The 18,109-nt window shown below is 39.4% G+C and overlaps 1 protein-coding gene across 1 annotated transcript in view; it reads right to left on the bottom strand.

Annotated features, from left to right (window-relative positions):
- SMIM22 (small integral membrane protein 22) overlaps positions 1 to 11,666 on the bottom strand; it is a 75,616-nt gene extending 63,950 nt beyond the window's left edge. Inside the window, exon 1 of the mRNA XM_044089054.1 lies at positions 11,580 to 11,666. The gene's annotated coding sequence lies outside the window, so the exon portion shown is untranslated. The remainder of the gene's footprint in view (positions 1 to 11,579) is intronic.
- Between the last annotated feature and the right edge of the window lie 6,443 nt (positions 11,667 to 18,109).

The raw sequence follows: 18,109 nt of genomic DNA, 5'->3' as shown, positions 1-18,109 counted from the left end.
ACATACTGAATGGGGTGTTATACTCAATTATGGGCAGGATAAGTGCCGAGTATAGGTGATTATAACTTCTTTTGCTCTCAAGGTGATGCCTTAACTTATTAAGTGACCTACGTGGAAAGCTTTCCTTACAGTGCTGGACATGTGGTGGTCGAAGTTAGGGTTGTAGTGAACCTGTGATCCCAGGTCCCTTACCACTTCATGGGTACTTAGGGTATCTACTGATTTGATAGTGTGAAGGGACATTGTTTGTATTGAAGGAAATGATGATGGATTTCTTTGCATTCAGTTTTAGACTGTGGCTAATACACCAGTTGTTCATCTGCGTGAGACCATCCTGGGGTATACTGACATCATTTGGGAAATCAATATTGCACCTAGTTTGCAGCCTGCAAACTAGGTTAGTAACAATCCTTTAGTTTTGACCTGAACTTTTGAAAAGTATATGCCAAACAGTAGGGGGCCCAGCACTGACCCCTGTGGTACCCTGCTGGTAACAGGTCTGCTGGTTGATATGGAGTTAACCATTTTGATAGTATGTGTCTGATTTGTGAGCCAGTTAGCAACCCATCTTAAAACGAAGGGGTTTACATTCAGTTTGCTAAGTTCATCAGTAATGCTTGAATGCGGGATTGTGTCAAAAGCCTTTGTCAAGTTGAGGTATTCTGTATGTACAGATTTGTCCTCATCAATAGCTTTGGTCACACTTTCAAAGAAATCCACCAGATTTAACAGGCAGGATCTGCCCTTCACAAAGCCAAATTGGGTAGGTCCCAGGTTTGGAGGTCACCTATGTCTTTATTTATGAGATCCATAATGATACACTTCATAGCCTTACAGATGAGGCTGGCCAGGCTTATGGGTCTGTGATTCCCTGGATTTGTTTCTAAGTCACCTTTGTGGAGGGGAGTAACTGTAGCACTTCACCATTCCACAGGAACAAACCCTGTAGTTAGGTTATGATTGAAAAGGGTACTTAGTGGTGATGCTAGTTCATGTTTTAGCTTGTTTAGAAGACAGCCTGGGATGTCATCTGGTCAAAGAGAGGCTGTGTTCTTTACCTTGGACAGGGCTTTGAGGATCTGCTCTTCAGATATGTAAGATAGGGTGAGAGTTTGGGGGAGGATTTGTTGTAAGTTAGGAGGGGAAAAGGGAGTGACATTTTTGCCAAACATATCCGCTAGGTGTGTGTGTGTGTGTGTGTGTGTGTGTGCATCTAGGTGTGTGTGTGTGTGTGTGTGTATATATATATATATATATATATATATATATATATATGTGTGTGTGTGTGTGTATAGATGTATGTATGTGTGTGTGTGTGTGTGTGTGTGTGTGTGTGTGTGTGTGTGTGTGTGTGTGTGTGTGTGTATAGATTGTGTGTGTGTGTGTGTGTGTGTGTGTGTGTGTGTGTGTGTGTGTGTGTGTGTATATATATATATATATATATAGATGTGTGTGTGTGTGTGTGTATATATAGATTGTGTGTGTATCTGTGTCCTGTGTGCATCTGTGTCTGTGTCTGTGTCTGTGTGTTACCAGCACTACACATGCTTGGGTCCTACCCTTTAGGTTACATATGTAGCTGTAAAAGGCCTTATGGTTATCCTTGTCTGTACTTGCTAGGTTTCTCACAAAGGAGCTCTTGGACAATTTGACAAGTTGTCTTATTTGCCTGTTAAGGCTGAGGAGGTTGATTTTCCATTGTCCTTGTCTTTGTTTTCTTGGACAGCAGCTTTTTGCATTTATTGCAGAGTTTGTTGATGCTGGAAGTCCACCATGCCAACTTGATTTTAATTGGGGCTCTGGCTTTGATAATACCTGGTACAGTCACCAAGTTTATACAATTATGCAAGTGATTGTACAGAGATTTAGTGTAAGCTTCAGCGTAGTTACCACTTTCAACTTGGGGTGGGGCTTGGAATCAATTTATTACTTCACCTATGAGGGTATAGTTTGCCTTGGTGAAGTTTTTAGTCTGATTTCACCCTTTGTGAGTTCTGGTGTTAGTGTTAGTTTGAAGGTAACTGATCTGTGGTCAGTTTTAACTAATGAGGGTCTGGGTGGCATAAGCCAGGGAACCTTGTTGGCTAGGTTTACATAGGCCATTGGGCCGATAGCCTAGTACCTACCTATGAATAGTTGCAGCAGTGCACCTGTTTGACATGTTGGTGAGGACAATATCTAGAATGTTTGTTCCTCTTGCCAGGGTATGGACAATTTGCTCCTGGGCATTTGAATTCACAAAGTCAAGAAACGTTTGAGCTAGCGGGTTTGGGCTAGAGTTGATATCCCAGCTGATGGTGGTATAATTGAAATCCCCCATAACCAGTGTGTTCTGTAAAATTTGGATTGTCTTCAGTTTGGATAAGTAGGCTTCATGGGTGTCATGACCCATGGGGGGAGATCTATAACTGACTAGGAATTGAATGGGGGTCTTACAACCTGGACCTGGAGTAACTCCATGGAGTTGTCCAGTCTAACTAGACTTGAGGTGAATTTACCTCTAATATACATCAAAACACCACCTTCTTTGGTTTTCGCATGTTCCTTTTGTGGTCTAAAGGAGTGGAAGGCATTGTAGACCTGCAGGCCCAGGGTACTTTCTGAGGTCTTATGTGATGCCCGGGCCCTGGCCCAGCAATCAAGGAGCCTCAATCCTCACCACTAACACCAGTGAGGGGCGTCCATATAAGGAAAGGATAACAAATACACACACAGTAAAGTGCAATTTCCCTTAAGAGCTCACAGAGATCACAGTCAGTCTGGGGATGGTTTCTCCCTTTCTCTCCTGGTCCTCAATAAGACTCTTCACTGGCACAGCTATAGGGTCCAGATCTCAGCCTAGTGGGCAAGCTAAAACACCCAGCACCCTCTTTGTCCAACCAGTGCTTTGTGTCCCTGCCCAAGTAACTGACACACACACACTTTGAGATAAGAGTTATATACAACCACACAGACACTCCTGGGGAAGGTTTGCACAGGTTCTCCAGCTGTGTCCCTTTTACCCAGACTATATGGTAGAAATCACTGCCACCACCAAGCTAATATTTATCAGCTACTCCAAGGCCCTTAAAAGGGTGTCCAATTATTACTGTGCAATATTATTATCCAAATGCAGTGTGACTGAACAGTCAAGGCTTACTAGAGTGACTTGGTACAGTATCACTTTATACATGCAATGTACTCTAGAGCTTAAATTAAGTCTACATAAAACAGCCACAGTTGAAAGGTTTAAGAATATTTAATAATAAAGACAATATTTGTTACTACACAGTGCTAGTCAAGAGTTCAGAGATCACAGAGAAGTACTTAAAGTAATACAGTAGCAAAAGTTCTGACATCACAGAAAAACAAACTAGTCTAATCTTCCTATTTCCTAACTATATCTAAGAGAAAACACGGTTCTAAAGTCCTACTTACATCTAGAGCAAGACAGTGCTGGTGATGTTGGATGTTCTCAAGACAAATGCTCAAAGCTGTCTCTGATTCTCTCTCTTTAAATTGATAACATAACACAGAGCTGCTTCACATGACATCATTCTTCACACCTCTCTGGTGTTACCAGGCTAACAGAAACTACATTTACATTCTTTACACCTGGTCAGAATACAAAGCAATAAAGAACATTTATATATGCAAATTGAAACCATTAACTCTGGTTTTAAAACAATAGGCAGGATGCCTCCCTCTATACATATTGGCTCCGAATTGACATCAAAGACAGTCATAAAATGCTTGACTTAGCTTTCTTACAGCAGAGTGCACTGTTGTTATATTTTTGCAGTTCAATATTCAATGCAGTCCTTTCACATTTAAGAGAAAAAGCCTGTGGCTTACATTAATATTTACAAATGACAGAATTATCTATAGAATTCTATCTGACTAGGCTGGTAGCCTTTACCTATCTTCACACCTTAAACCAGGTTTCTGTGACTGCACAGTCATCTACATCTTTTAGTGATCAATGTGCTTTCAGGGAATGCAGTTTTTGGTTTAAGCTGCTAGCATTTAGCAGCATGAACCTTATTTTGTTCTGATTGGTTAATTTCATGTTGGTAATGTTTTCAAGTCCTTGCCTAAAAAAGGCACTATGGGGAGACGAGCCTTTGCCAGCAGCAGAAACCTTAGGGGTGCCAGATGCAAACCGTGTTTGGCAAAGCAGTGAGGTTTGTTGACCACGTCTTCCCAGGCAGACAGGAACTGGATCCTCTTGGAATGACACCAAAAACTAAGTGAATTATTGAAATCAATCATTTTTTTGTTTATACTGTGGCATCATTCTAGGTGAGGGTAGTATGCTGCTCAAGGCTGGAGACATTACTGCCTGGGACACATACACAGAGGACTCAACCATATCTCTTTATGTAGTCCAATGATGTACATCACAGGTCATTCACAGCAACATGAACTATGACAGAGTCATAATGGTACTTGTTGCTGAGAAAAATGAGTGCATGCATGATTTGGTGAATCCTGGCACTGGACAGGCAGCTGACTGTGACTTTCTCCTTGTCCAACCTGGTGAGTGGGACATCCGCGTGTCTCACTATTGAGTCTCCAGTTACAAGAAAACTTCATTTTTGAGTGTTACGCCTTACAGGCTTGGTTGGAGAGACACTGGTGTTGCTATGTGTCATGGGTGCTGTGTAGACTGTGTTAGCTGTAACAGGCTTGGGTTTTGGAGGTTTCTGGTGTTTTGGTAAGTTTTTTGAGAGAACCTCCATGTATGTGAATTTACGTGTTTGATGTGTACTATGTGTATGAGTAGTGGTACTATGTGAATATGAAACATTTCCAGGATCCAGGATCCAGGATTAAGCACTCAATACTTCAAGTTGATCTCTTGGTCGTAGCTCATACCTTGATCTCTTCCAGACTAGATTGTTGTAATTTACCAGGGAATACCTAACACTGAGCATGATTGCTTGCAGGTGGTACAGAACTCTGAAGCTAGGCTGCTTACTGGTATATTTCATTAGCAACATATTATGTCTGTTCTACATGGCCTTCATTGGCTTCCTTTTTGGTACAGATTGTGTACAAAACTTTGGTTTTAGTTTACCTGTCCGTTCATGACCTGGGTCCCTGTTACCTGAAGGAGCTGGCTGTATCCAACTGCCCTACACTGGTCTTGCACTTTGCCTCTTTGCTCCACAGATGAGTCTTAAGACCACAGGGTATTAAACATTCTTATATCAAGTGCCTCACAGGTATTGAACATTCTTATATCAAGTGCCTCACCTGCAGAATCTGCTACAGTGGTGGCTCTAGGAGTGCCCATTCTTGGCTGGTTTCAAATACAGACTCAAAACTTACCTTTTTGAGATGGGTTTTGATGGTGTGAGATGATCATGATGAATGCATTTAGCTACATTATCAATTTTACATTATTGTTCTTATGTTCTTATTTATCTACTTATGTTTTGTGAAAAGATGCAGCTTTATTAAAAGACTATTATCGTGATTAACATTACAAATGCAGCTAAGAGTATATTTATCGGACAGATGTTATTTTATATGTTTAAATTTGATTACCAAAGATCATTATCATGGAAAAAGCATGAAATATAGTTAAATACAAAAAAGAAGCTAATTATCAAATTGCTGCAACTAAGGAAATTCTTTTTTTTTTTTGAGCTGTGATACAGAATCAGAATTGCGTAAACATAGGCCCAGATTCCATAAAATTCAAAGAAACTATTTGTGGACCGTGCAGCACACTGAAGGAAGACTTCAAACATAAGTGCTGCAGATGCGATTCCAGAAGTCACACTGAAGGTAGACTGAGCACTTAACGTATTCAGCGTAGGATAATTAGGGGTTCCGCGCATGTCAGTTTGACGCCAAAATACATTGTGTGCACACAGTGCAACTCAAATGCAACAAACAGCCACACAAACTCTGTTTCTAAATTCAACTTCCTTGTAACCAAAGTGTGTCTCAACCTGGTTGTACTTGCATCTGGAATATTCCAGAGATGCATGAGGGATGCTGGGTAAGTGTCACAGACAGCTACCAGTCATAGCCTGACAAAATTCCTGGAAGCAATGTGCAGCAAGGTGGATGACTACATACACTTTTCATCCACCCACATGTACATGAGTACAAAGACTGAACATTAATATTTAGGTGTTGCCCCACCACAGCAGAACAGATTGCATTTAATGGCAGGTACCCCCTAGATGTACACACTGAGCATTACACATTATGAACATATGCAAAGTATCAAAACACAGATCATTAACTTAGGGCACAACTGACACAGGTATGCATACATACTTAGATTGTTGTATCAATGTATGGGAAACAATATGGGACACACATCAGTGCTACACATACACATCTCCACAATATAATAACATGAAAAAGAGAAGTCATGCAGGATATAATGCAGAGATTTTAATTTCAGAAAACACATATTACAGTACAGTGGTATTGCAGCTATGTGTACTACATTGTTGGGCACACTCTTACTCATGCTCTGGTGACCATGCTGACGTCTCACACCACGGTCCGATCTGTCCCTAACACATATGGCACATCTTGCCCTGGTTGCTCCACAACAGAGATGGATGGAGGGTACAGCACCGTATTGAGGTAAAGGACCATGACTGTGAGTCTAAGGCCTTGTAGCTGGTGGGACCTCAGCAGATGGACCAGCAGTTGAACTCTGTGCAGGTTGGACCACAGACAGTGATTCTTGATGACCAATAATGATTCTGTGGACAGATGATCTGCCTCTCACAGGTTGAGATCTGCTGAGCATAGTCATGGAACGGAGAATCCTGCTGGTAGTACAACACTAATGTAGTACTGTAGAGGCCAGGGTTTCCACCAACTGTGCCACAGCTAGCAGACTCTCATTCTGAGTGGCCAATGCATCAATAATCTCACCGTGTCTGCGCTCCTGTCCTTCATGCATGACATGTATCTGGTGTGCCACATGATCTGTGGCATGGGCAAATGCATGGATGTCTGAATGATCCTATTGCTGTGACTGTTCATTTGCCTGTAGTAGGAGGCCAACACCCTCTGACACTTGCCCATGCACAACATTCGCTTGCCTACGTCTATGTCTAGTGATAGTTGGGGGAGTTATGATGAAAGTATTTCCTGAAGGGTGTCTGGGGGGTATGGTGTGTAAAATTGAACTAACTTTGTTGGTCAGTAGATTTGCTATATCTGCTGCTTAGTATAGGTAGGACAACTTACAATTAGTTTAGCACATTGTTGTATACTGCCTTTGAAGTTGCGGACATAGCTATAATGGCAGAAATCAGAAAATTAAAGAATCACATACAGTTACAGTTATAATGAACTGCTTCTCTGTGATACTGTGAACAGTAAAAAGGCAAATAAATCAGATAATTTGCTATCTATTAAGTATGTTATCAAGTTTAATTCTGGCAATGTAGCACAGAGGATTAATCCTATGAGCTGCTAAATAGCTTCTTTCTGTAATGCTGGGTTTGCAAACCTTCCCACCCCCAGTTGTCATTTTGGCTACTCTGAGCAAGTCACTTAACTAGGCAGTTCTCCCAGGTCACCTTTGGAAAGAAGCACTTACGCTTGATAGGTTTAGTTGGTTAACAAGTGAGTGATAAAGAAACATGTTTGCTACTATTTGCAAGCTTATAAAAGCAAGTTGTATCATTACTGTTTCCATTTTTGTAGTGATCACCTGTACTCGTGTTATAAAAGTTCGAACTTCAGAATGGAAATATGTATGGTTTCCCCAAATTCTTTGTAATATTTTATATTTATAATTTTGCTTGAAGTGCATACTCCTAAATCAATGAAGATTGTAAATACATGACAAAAAGATTGTTATGGGACCCATCTACATGAAAAATGGATTTACTTCGTTGTATTTTGGAACATTATAACTCTACCTAGCAATATGTTAAGAAAGTGAGAAAAGAAATGCAGTGAGAATGCTACTTTTTGAAGGTTTATTAACTATATCTTAATGTTCGTGGTTTTGATATTTCTTTCTACATTCATATGAACTAAGTGTGATTTGAGAACATCAATCATAATGTACTGCACAGTTTTCTGCTTTTTTTTTTCTGGAACACAGGACAGAAACAGAATCAGGAGTGGAAATCCTACCCCTTCTGAGTCTCTGCAGAATGCTCGTTTTATTTATTTTTTATTTATTTATCATTTGTTGACCGGGAAAGTCCGACTAGGTTCCACAGAGCCTGTTTTCAGCAGAGGCCCGGGGAGAAATGCTCCAGATGCAAGTCTTTGGAATGTGGGAGGAAACCGGAGTACCCGGAGGAAACCCACGCGAACACAGTGAGAACATGCAAACTCCACACAGAAGGCACCCCAGCCGAGAATCGAACCCGTGAACCTCTTGCTGTGAGGCGACAATGTTAACCGCTGCACCACTGCGCCGCTCATTGATAAGAATTCCAGATGCATTTTGAAGATGCAGCATATAGAGTATTCTGACATGAGAATTATTTAATGGCATACCTTATCAGTCATGGGGATTTACAAATAGCAGGCAGCAATGTGTACAAATGGTGAAGTCGCACAAGTTGCTTGCACTGATACAGCCATCACGTTCAACACAATTATGTTACTCTGAGTCTGGCATCCCAGGTACACTACAATTTCATAGTAGCATGTCATGATGACAGCTCTCTGGACTTCCTTCTCTGAATGCCCATATCAGAAAGTCATGCAGCAACAATGCTAAGGCTGTCGCAAGGGTGTATTCAGGGTTGTAGCATGATGTATTCAGCCAGATTTTCCAACTTACATCTGGGTTTATGATAATATATGTACATATATATATTTTGTATTCTTCTTTGACTAGACTAAGTTGGCTAGATAGATTAATGTTTGTGTGTTTTAATGCTGACCAACTTAAAAAAAAAACAAAACGGAGAAATGACCACGCCAGGAATCGAGCAGAACCACTCAAAACTTTTTAATTAGCGCTTTTGTACACAAAATCTCACTAAGTGAACTTCTTCAGATCTGATTAAAAGTTTTGAGCGGTTCTGCTCGATTCCTGGCATGGTCATTTCTCCGTTTTTTTTGTTTTTAGTTGGTAAGTTTTTGTTTGTTCTTCCTTTTGTGTTTTAATGCTGATGAATTTAAGCCCCTTGCACCACATTACACAATGGTGGTCGTGAGAATCTATTCCCTTTTTGATTTACACAGGAGGACCGAAAAGGTGGACCCTTTCCATTTGCTCATAAAGTCCGCCATAGACTATACCAGCAAACTAATGAAAAACAAGCACAAACTAAATAAAATAAGAAGGGCAAATGTAGCTCAGTCTCCACAGCTAAAGACCACAAATCCAACAGTTCCAAAAGACACTTTATTAATAAAAATAAATCACTGTGTTAGCGCTTTCATTTAAAACCATGTTAAACTTCATCAGACATTTTAAAAATAGTTACATCACATCCTTTTTTACTGCCACTTCATTTTTCATTGGACCCTCAGTATGATTGATATGCATATGTAATAACCTAATAAATATTAAGTAGATATATTAACTATTGTTAAAAATATATATTAAAAATAGTAAAATACGTTGGATTTACTCATATGTCCCTAAAAGTGTTATACATATATCAAATAATAAATATGCCTATGCAAAATCATAAGACTAGCCATAAGATACTATTTTTATAGTATGTCTCTTTTCTGTATGCTGTCTCTTAATACTGTTAATACTGTACAATGAAAACCTTTTATCATGTTGCTTTGAGTTGGTTCTCCTGGACCGAGTCTGAAAATGGTCCATTGGGATTCGAACCCTACCTAGGTTAACAAATAAAACAAAATAAATGCAACGTATGCATTTGCAGTGGATGTGGGAGAGTATATATCCCATAATGTTACCGTAGGATGCATTTCCTGTAAGCATATTTCTCAGTCTCTTCAATCAGAAATAGAGGATAAAGCAAAATTAATCCGGGCAAATATATACATGCAATGTACATTTTCTGAAGACTTAGATGTCTGCAACTGTACTGTGTAATAATATTTAGTGAATGCAAAATCACAAGTTTTTGAGGGACAGAGCAAAATTTCAAGGCAAAATCAGTGACATTCCTAAAAATCAAAGCCAAATAAAATGTATGCCAAGAAAAAAAAAAGTGACAGACTGCCTTTAAATGAAGGACATTCATAACACTGATTTGATAGGCTGTCCCTGCTTGAACTGAATCTTTGTTCATTGAGCTGGGAGATCAGCCTTATCCCATGAATTCTGGATGGGGAGTGCAGTACAGCATCACAATGATTTGACCAAGGTCAATTAGAAGTGGAAGAAAGAAAAGGGGGAGGAACTCTATAAGATCTACTTTAATTAATTAATTGATTCATTCATTTAAATAAATAAATAGATAACTAACTAACTAACACTAGAAGGGGACATAGTGGCCCAGCAGCTCAGAAAGTTACATGGTCACCCTTTATGCCAAGAAGACAGGAACATCAGATGTCTGTGGGTTCTATCCCTGCAAAAAGCATGTTGAGCGATGTTCCATTTCTGAAAGTACAGTGTGCATGTGTGCATGGGGGGGGGGGGGTGCTGGAGGCTACTGCTTTACACATGTAGTACTAACCTTTGAGGAGACATTAAATAAAACACCCCCACCTGGAATGGTGGTGCTTCAGGTAGACATTAAACATTTATGGCACTTGCCAGCAAATAGCAGGGGACTTTTCATAGCATTAATCAACAAACAGAAAGGGAATTTCCTCAGAGTCCCGCACAAATTTTCTAAGACAAAATAAATAAATAGCTTTAATCTCCTGACAAAAGTGACAATAGGCTTATCAAGATTTATGTGGTCGGCATAATTAAATAATTCTCTCTCTTTATATTTAATATATATATAGTTATATATATATGTTATATATCTAGTAATTCATTAAAATAAATAAACAATACAGTTGGCATGCCATCCTTGAATAAATCAATAAAAAATATATTAAGTGCATTGTAGCTTGATGCAAAATAAATCTTGCTCATTTTAGGTATCAGACTGCTTTGGTCAGAGACAACAAACTTTATGGATCATCTTAAAGCATACATTGAAACATGTAGATGAAATTATTTACACCTGGGTAAAATCTACTTGTGAACTGTATTAGCACTCAATCATATAATCTATTAATTCAACACTAGTTGTAAAAAAAAATCGCTCATAGCATATCACATTATAGGTTCGTAGGCAAGTACTAGGCTAACTGTCCTTGCAATTACTCCATGTGAGAATGAAATCCTGTACCTTGTGTCTGTAAGGTAAACACCTTAATTATGCCATTTTCTTAATTTATTTGTTTACTAATCAGGTTAATGGAGTGGCTCAAAGACCCATTTCAGCCAAATGTGGGCCAATGTTGTCAGCCTGAAAACAATGGATAAAACAGCAAGACAAATAAAGCATACAAATATCCTTTAATAGTATTACTTTCACTCCCCAGAAAAATGAAAATAATGTGAATCCAAACATTATGTGAACACACACAGATACACATTCACTACTAAAAAGTTGTTATATTTTTTTCTATAGTATTTGAAAGTTTGAGAATTTTCCTACCTTCCATATATTTGTTCTCAGCTTCTTTTTCTGATGCTTGTTTCCTGCATTTGCTTCCTGGTTGCAGCTGCTGAGGTAAGTCATTTACATATGAGTGCCCCTGGAGACAAGGTGTGTTCCATGAATACACATGATTTCTGATAACCTGGGGATTATGTTGCAAGACAAAGTGGGAGGAGTATGTTCGACAGCTTTAAGCTGCAGTAGGTATATGCAAAATCAGATAGATTTCATCTGTTTTTCCGGAAATTACTTCTGGTCTTATCCCTTCTTAAATTCTTAGTGAGACAAAAATGATAGGGACCAATTCCCAAGATCAGGGTTAATTAATCAACTGGTACTTTCTGACATGGATTAAAATGACAAAAACAAAGATCTTTTTTTTTTATTATTTTTGGAAGAAAGAACATGTTGGGGACTTTTAATGCCATGTCATTGTTTATATAGAAGTCTTGTAACAGAAGTACTACTGATTTTGTGTAACAAAGGAACATTTTGAAGCTAAGAGTGAGACGTCTCTGTAATTCAGGAATACATAAATGTTCTGCTCCAGAAATCTGAATAGTACATGAACAGCATTTTTATTTTTATTTTTTAAAGGCTTTAGTTACTCTGATGCTCTTTACATTTTCCTACATCAGTAAAATACCATTATATCACCAACAAACTTTATTGTATGTAAAATATTAGACCATTGAATATATCGCATTAAAAAAAAAATTTTGATCTGTATTTGCTCTGTATTTGAATTTTTTATGTATCTCTTGGAGCTTTTCTCCCCGGGCCTCTACTGAAAATGGACATGTATCCAGCTAGACTAGCCCGGTCAAGAAATGTATAATAAAAATAAATAAAAATAACAAAAACAGTGAGTTACGGAACCTGAACAGACATTATTTAAATCCTCATTTGCAAAGCTGTTTCCAAGGCACAGAGAGGGGCAAAACTCTGACTGCAGTAACAGTGTCCCGGGTTTGACTGGTAAGAACATGTTCTGGAGGTGCTAGACAGGAAGGAAGACCAGTAGGAGCAGATGAATTCTGGTTCACCCATTCTAGGAGGAGGGCTGTGGGTGACTTTCACCTAAAAAAACAGGGAGAATCCATAACATAAGGGCTTGACAGATGCCTTGACCTGCATAAAGGTACAGTGTGTGTGTGTGTGTGTGTGTGTGTGTGTGTGTGTGTGTGTGTGTGTGTGTGTGTGTGTGTGTGTGTGTGTGTTTGTGTGTGTGTGTGTGTGTGTGTGTGTGTGTGTGTGTGTGTGTGTGTGTGTGTGTGCGCATGCGTGAATGCGCATGTACACACTCACCAATGGGCCAGTAATGCAAGTTCACTTTAGTGGTGCAGTCACTGGTTACAAAGGGAGCTGATGGAGCCAAAATAAGGAAGTATACAGACGCCTCCTACCCCCACGTGATAATGACCACAATCTCTTGATTCTTGCCTACTCCTTACAGTGTCCTCACATCCTGACCAGTAGGAGGAATGTGGCAGTTGGAACGGAGACTCAATATTTGCAAGGATGGGACTTAAAAAGTCCTAGAAAAAATGCATTTCCAATGCTTAAGCAAACTATGTTCCACTTACACATTGTTCCGTCTATCCTTTATTATAAAATTCTGCATTCATAAAAATATATATATGTTATCCACACACAAGCGCTCTTGCTCGCATGACAATACCAGTAAGTTGCCCATGTCAATTACGTAAAAAAACATTATCTTGACTGAATCTTTTGTATTCTTGAGAAACACACAGTAGTCATTTGTAAACCTACACATAATACTTTCATTTTATCTCAGAATCCTTTTACATCAGGGATCCATCACTAGGAACATTTGTAGATTCCTCACCTCTTCATTTTCAGAGCACCCATTTATTAGATGTCACTTCATATAGTACAGCTGTGTAAGTGAACTTATCGAGTAATCACAGCTGCAGTAGCTTTAGCTATTTGGGTTATATCCTATAATGGTATATAACAGCCAGCCAGATTCCAAATCTTCAGTGCACCTTCCACACACCCAAACCATCAGTCACCTTGAGTTGAGCTGACTGAAAAGATAGATTTTGGTGCCAAGCCCTTAAGAATTTCATGCCAGCAGAAAGAGGGAGGTTGAGCCCTGAAAGGACAGTGCTAGGAACAATATTTATTTATTTATTCAACATTTGTTAACCAGGAAAGTCCGACTTGGAACAAAGCCAATTTTCAGTGGAGGCCTGGGGAGAAACAGTCCAGACGCATGTCTTTGTAACTTGGGAGGAAACCAGAGCACCTGGATGAAACACATACAAGCACATGGAGGACATGCAGACTCCACACAGAAGGCACTCCAGCCGAAAATCGAACCAGAGAACCTCTTGCTTTGAGGTGATGACGCTACTGCTGCACCACTGCGCTGTCCTAATTTAATAATAATAATAAAAATAATACAAATGAAATGTCGACACCAGGAAAGAAGGGGAATGGAGGGAGGGAGTGGCTACTGCAGCAGTAATCATTCGAACATCGACTGTTATGATGTTTACTTACACAACTGTATTCATCATATTGAGCACTGCTGCATTAGCTTTAGCAACATGTGCAGATTACCTTAGTTTATTACATTTGGGGGGGTGGAAGGAGAAGGGTCCAGGAGCACCTGTAGAATAGTCCTAATAAAGCCTGATCTAGACCTAAAGAAGGAATCAGGCTTATAATACTTTGTACAAATATGTACAGAGGACCAAATTGTTGCTTCTAGAATACTTCTAGAATCCAACCCTTTCCAAAAAACCTTAGCTAAAGCCAAGGCCCCAGCAGAGTGGGCTTCGTAGAATAGTTTTGTTATGGTGAGTATGGTGAAAAGAAGTAGCTTTAGACAGCCATTTAGAAATAGTCTGTTTTGACACAGGTTGTCCCTGCTTCTTATCTTAATAAGAAATTAACAATTGTTATCAAAGAAACTCTGTCACTGTGGAAAACGAGATAGAGTTGACTCATCATAAGAGCTTGCAACTCATATAGTATAGTTTCATAGTTTCATAGTATAGTACTAGGCTATCTGCCCTGGGACATTTGTAAGTCTAGCCATAGTGATGTGGCTTTTGCCACCCCATGAAATGATACAAAAATGTACAGAATAAATCTAGAATACTGTGCCTCTTTCTAGTAGTGACATAATGAAGGTCCCCTTATATAATAGAATTAGTTTACTGTGCCCCTGTCTAGCAGTGACACAGATGTGACCCCTGGGGTAAACTTACGATCTCCCATCCACTCATCAAGATTTCTCTTGAAGAGAGTCAGTGAGGGGCTCTGCCTAATACGAACTGGAATCCTGTTGCAAAGCATGGGAAGCCTCTGGGTTATGAATCTATCCCTCCAGCATGTCCTATTCATACTTGTGCCGAGGTTTAAGTCTTCTTGAAGAGGTCACACTAATCAGTAAAACTGTTTTCCATGTTAAGAGCCTGGTGGCTCTCCTCTGGACTGTTTCCCATAGTCTGATGTCCCTCTTCCTGTATGGCCATTAGAATTGCTTGCAGTACTCTACACGGGGCCTGCCCAGGGTCTGATATAGTAAAGGTTCTATTCCTTTGCTACTGAGGTCTTTTTCCACATTACACCCCAACAATATGTTTGCTGTTGCTATTGCATTCTTATTTTGTTCTTGGTGGTTCAGTTCAGGTGTAATAAACATCTCCAGTAACTTTCTTTGTCTGTCACTACCATCTTGAATCTCCCTGCTCATAATAGGTACCTGAGTTGTTGTGACCTGTGTACAGTACGTTTACATTTGTAAACTGACATTTTCCTGCTCAGTTGCTTATTGTTTTCTTGGCCTTCCTTAGATTCTTTCCCCATCCTGCACTGCTGTCTCTGTCTTGTTTCATGTTCTGAAAGGGAGATCCTGCACTCTGGTCCATCACATCTATCTGAACCAGACACAGTGAAGATAACTGTGCTCAGGACCAGACTCTGCAGTACAACACAACTCATGTTCCTTAATTTTGACAATGTCCAGGTTACCACAGATCTCGCTGTATTCCTTTCCAGCTATGCTGGCATCTTATTTCCCAGTCTCAGTTCCACGCCCATCAGTTTTCCCAGAAGACAGTTGTGTGGCATCACATCAAAGGTCTCGCTGAACTCCTAATACGCTAAATCCATCAGTACTCTCCAGTCACGATATCTTGGAATCCAGTTAGAAAACAGATTAGGTTCAACTGACGCCTCTTTCTCCGTGTGAGCTCGTCTTAGCTGTTATACTCGAGAGTGATGATGCCCTGGAAAGCATGCTACTTCCCAAGCAGTTTCTTCATGATGTTCTCAGCCATTACTGCTTGGCTAACACATCAGCATTTCCTAAACTTTTTTATGCAGCCTTCATCATACATCCTCTCCTCTTATGCAGGAGTTTCACTTTTTGTCATTTTCTAGTCTTCAGGCACTTCTGTATAGGTCAGTTATCTGACGAAGGTCCCTTTCCAGCTATCTGCTAATACACTGGGCAAGCATATTAAGGACTGAGAAAACAACACAAGAAAAATAGGATCCAGGAAGCCAGTAAACTGAGTCAACGGCAATAAAAACAGTAAAATCCAAAAAGCACTCTGGACTCAGAAATGCCAATAAAAACTTTTAATCTTACAAAGCTTTCGGGATTTCTCCCTTCATCAGCTTCCTGGTACTTCTTCCTACATAACAACTAGTACACTTTAAAAACGTAGCCAACTAGACTATGTTACTAGGACTGCAAGGGGCAGAGCAGTTACAGGGATAGATCTTTCCTATAACAGGATGGACGAATTTGTGGCTGCTACATATTAATTTGCAACAAATACAGTTGTAACAGAGAAAAGTGCCAACCTTACTATTTGATTTATGTGTGGTAATTTCCTTAACATCTTTGTAACAGAGATGTTGTTTAAGGTTCTGACTATTCTTCTATGTAAAACTGGGTTTATTACCAATAATCTGTCTCAATTCAGGTAGAGCTTGTAAAATTGCCCAGTTATCTGAGACAATTTTGCTTACTCCATCTGCTATTCTTAAAGGAAGTAATATACCTTATCCCTGTTTGTTCATTGTTCCTAGAAGGCATGGACTCTTGGTTCACATTACCAGTAAAATAAAGTTTCACTGCACCTTGTCTGTCACTAACAACTTCACATTTTAATCCTTGTGACAGTCCACTGTCATAGCCTCTGTCCTTAAATTCTTGTATCATATTATCCATCTGTTCCATACAGACATTAATATCTGTTCAGTCTACTGGCCCTTAACATTTGACTCTTTGCAATGCCTTTAAAAATATGATTTGCATGCATACTTTTCTGATGAAGAAATCTGTTAGCTTGTACTTCTTTCCTCTATATGCTCGTGGACAGATTATCTTCATGTTTACCAGTTTTAACATCTAAAAATAGATTTCTTGATGGGAGTAATTGAGCTTAAACTTGAGAAAGCTAGAAGTATTATTTAAATAGCTGATGAAGTCAGTCAGTTCTTGCTCACCACCCTCCCAAATTAGGAAGATATCATCCACAAAGCTTTTAAAAAAGGAATACACTTTGAAAAAACAAGAAGAAGGACTAAGGACATATTCAACTTCCCATTGATTAAGGGTCAGATTAGCATATCTATTTGCGATGGGAGTACCCATTGCCATACCAGATAGCCGACGATAAACTTGATTTTCAAATATGAAAACATTGCTGGTCAATACAGTTTCAAACAACTGACATATAGTTTCAATATTTCCTCTTGTCAAAGTACTATTGTTACGTAGAAAATCACAAACTGCATCAACCTTGTACTCATTCAGAATAACTGTGAAAAGGGAACTGATGTTGAGTTACTAAAATATAGTTGGTATTTTGTTTAAATTGAGATAATTCATAAAGTTTACATAAGAAAACACCTGTATCTCAAATATAATATGGGCTCAGAACCTCTTCCTTATATATAGAGACAGGCTCAGTCATCTAGCATCTTCATGATATTATGGGCCTCATGGGTGGACATCTAAGGTCTTCATAGATTTTGAGTAACCCATACAAAACAGGAATTATAGGATGCATTACACTGAGGACTGAGAAAGGCAGCCCACCTGATCCTGTGGTTTACCGACCCTTAAGAAAGCCAGTTCTTCTGCCTATCTGTCTTTGTGTCTCTTCAATACTTTTCCAAATTAGGCAGTGTTCCCTATCAGCCAATCAGGTTTATGACTGAAAGGGGTCCAAAGACCAGCTCACCCATCTAGTTATCACATAAATAAACACCTTTCTTCCATTTATGTAATATAGACAAGAAAAATGAAGTATTTATTCAATAATTCTGTCTTGTTTCCTGACATCTTTGACCTTCCTCTCATCTTTGGCCAGATCTGTCCCTCCCTCCCTTCCTCTGTTCATAGGTTCATAGGTGTGTATTAGGCTAATGGCCCTGAAGCCTTTACAAGCCTAGCCCATAGAAGTCCATGGCATCGTACTTCCCAATGTTAGTTCCCAGTGCCTCTATCAAGTAGAGCCACTGGAGTGATC

This window comes from Protopterus annectens, chromosome 12.part0 (genome assembly GCF_019279795.1).
Source record: "Protopterus annectens isolate FY-2018-M chromosome 12.part0, PAN1.0, whole genome shotgun sequence".
Taxonomy (NCBI): Eukaryota; Metazoa; Chordata; order Ceratodontiformes; family Protopteridae; genus Protopterus; species Protopterus annectens.
This window is presented reverse-complemented; position numbering and strand designations above follow the sequence as displayed.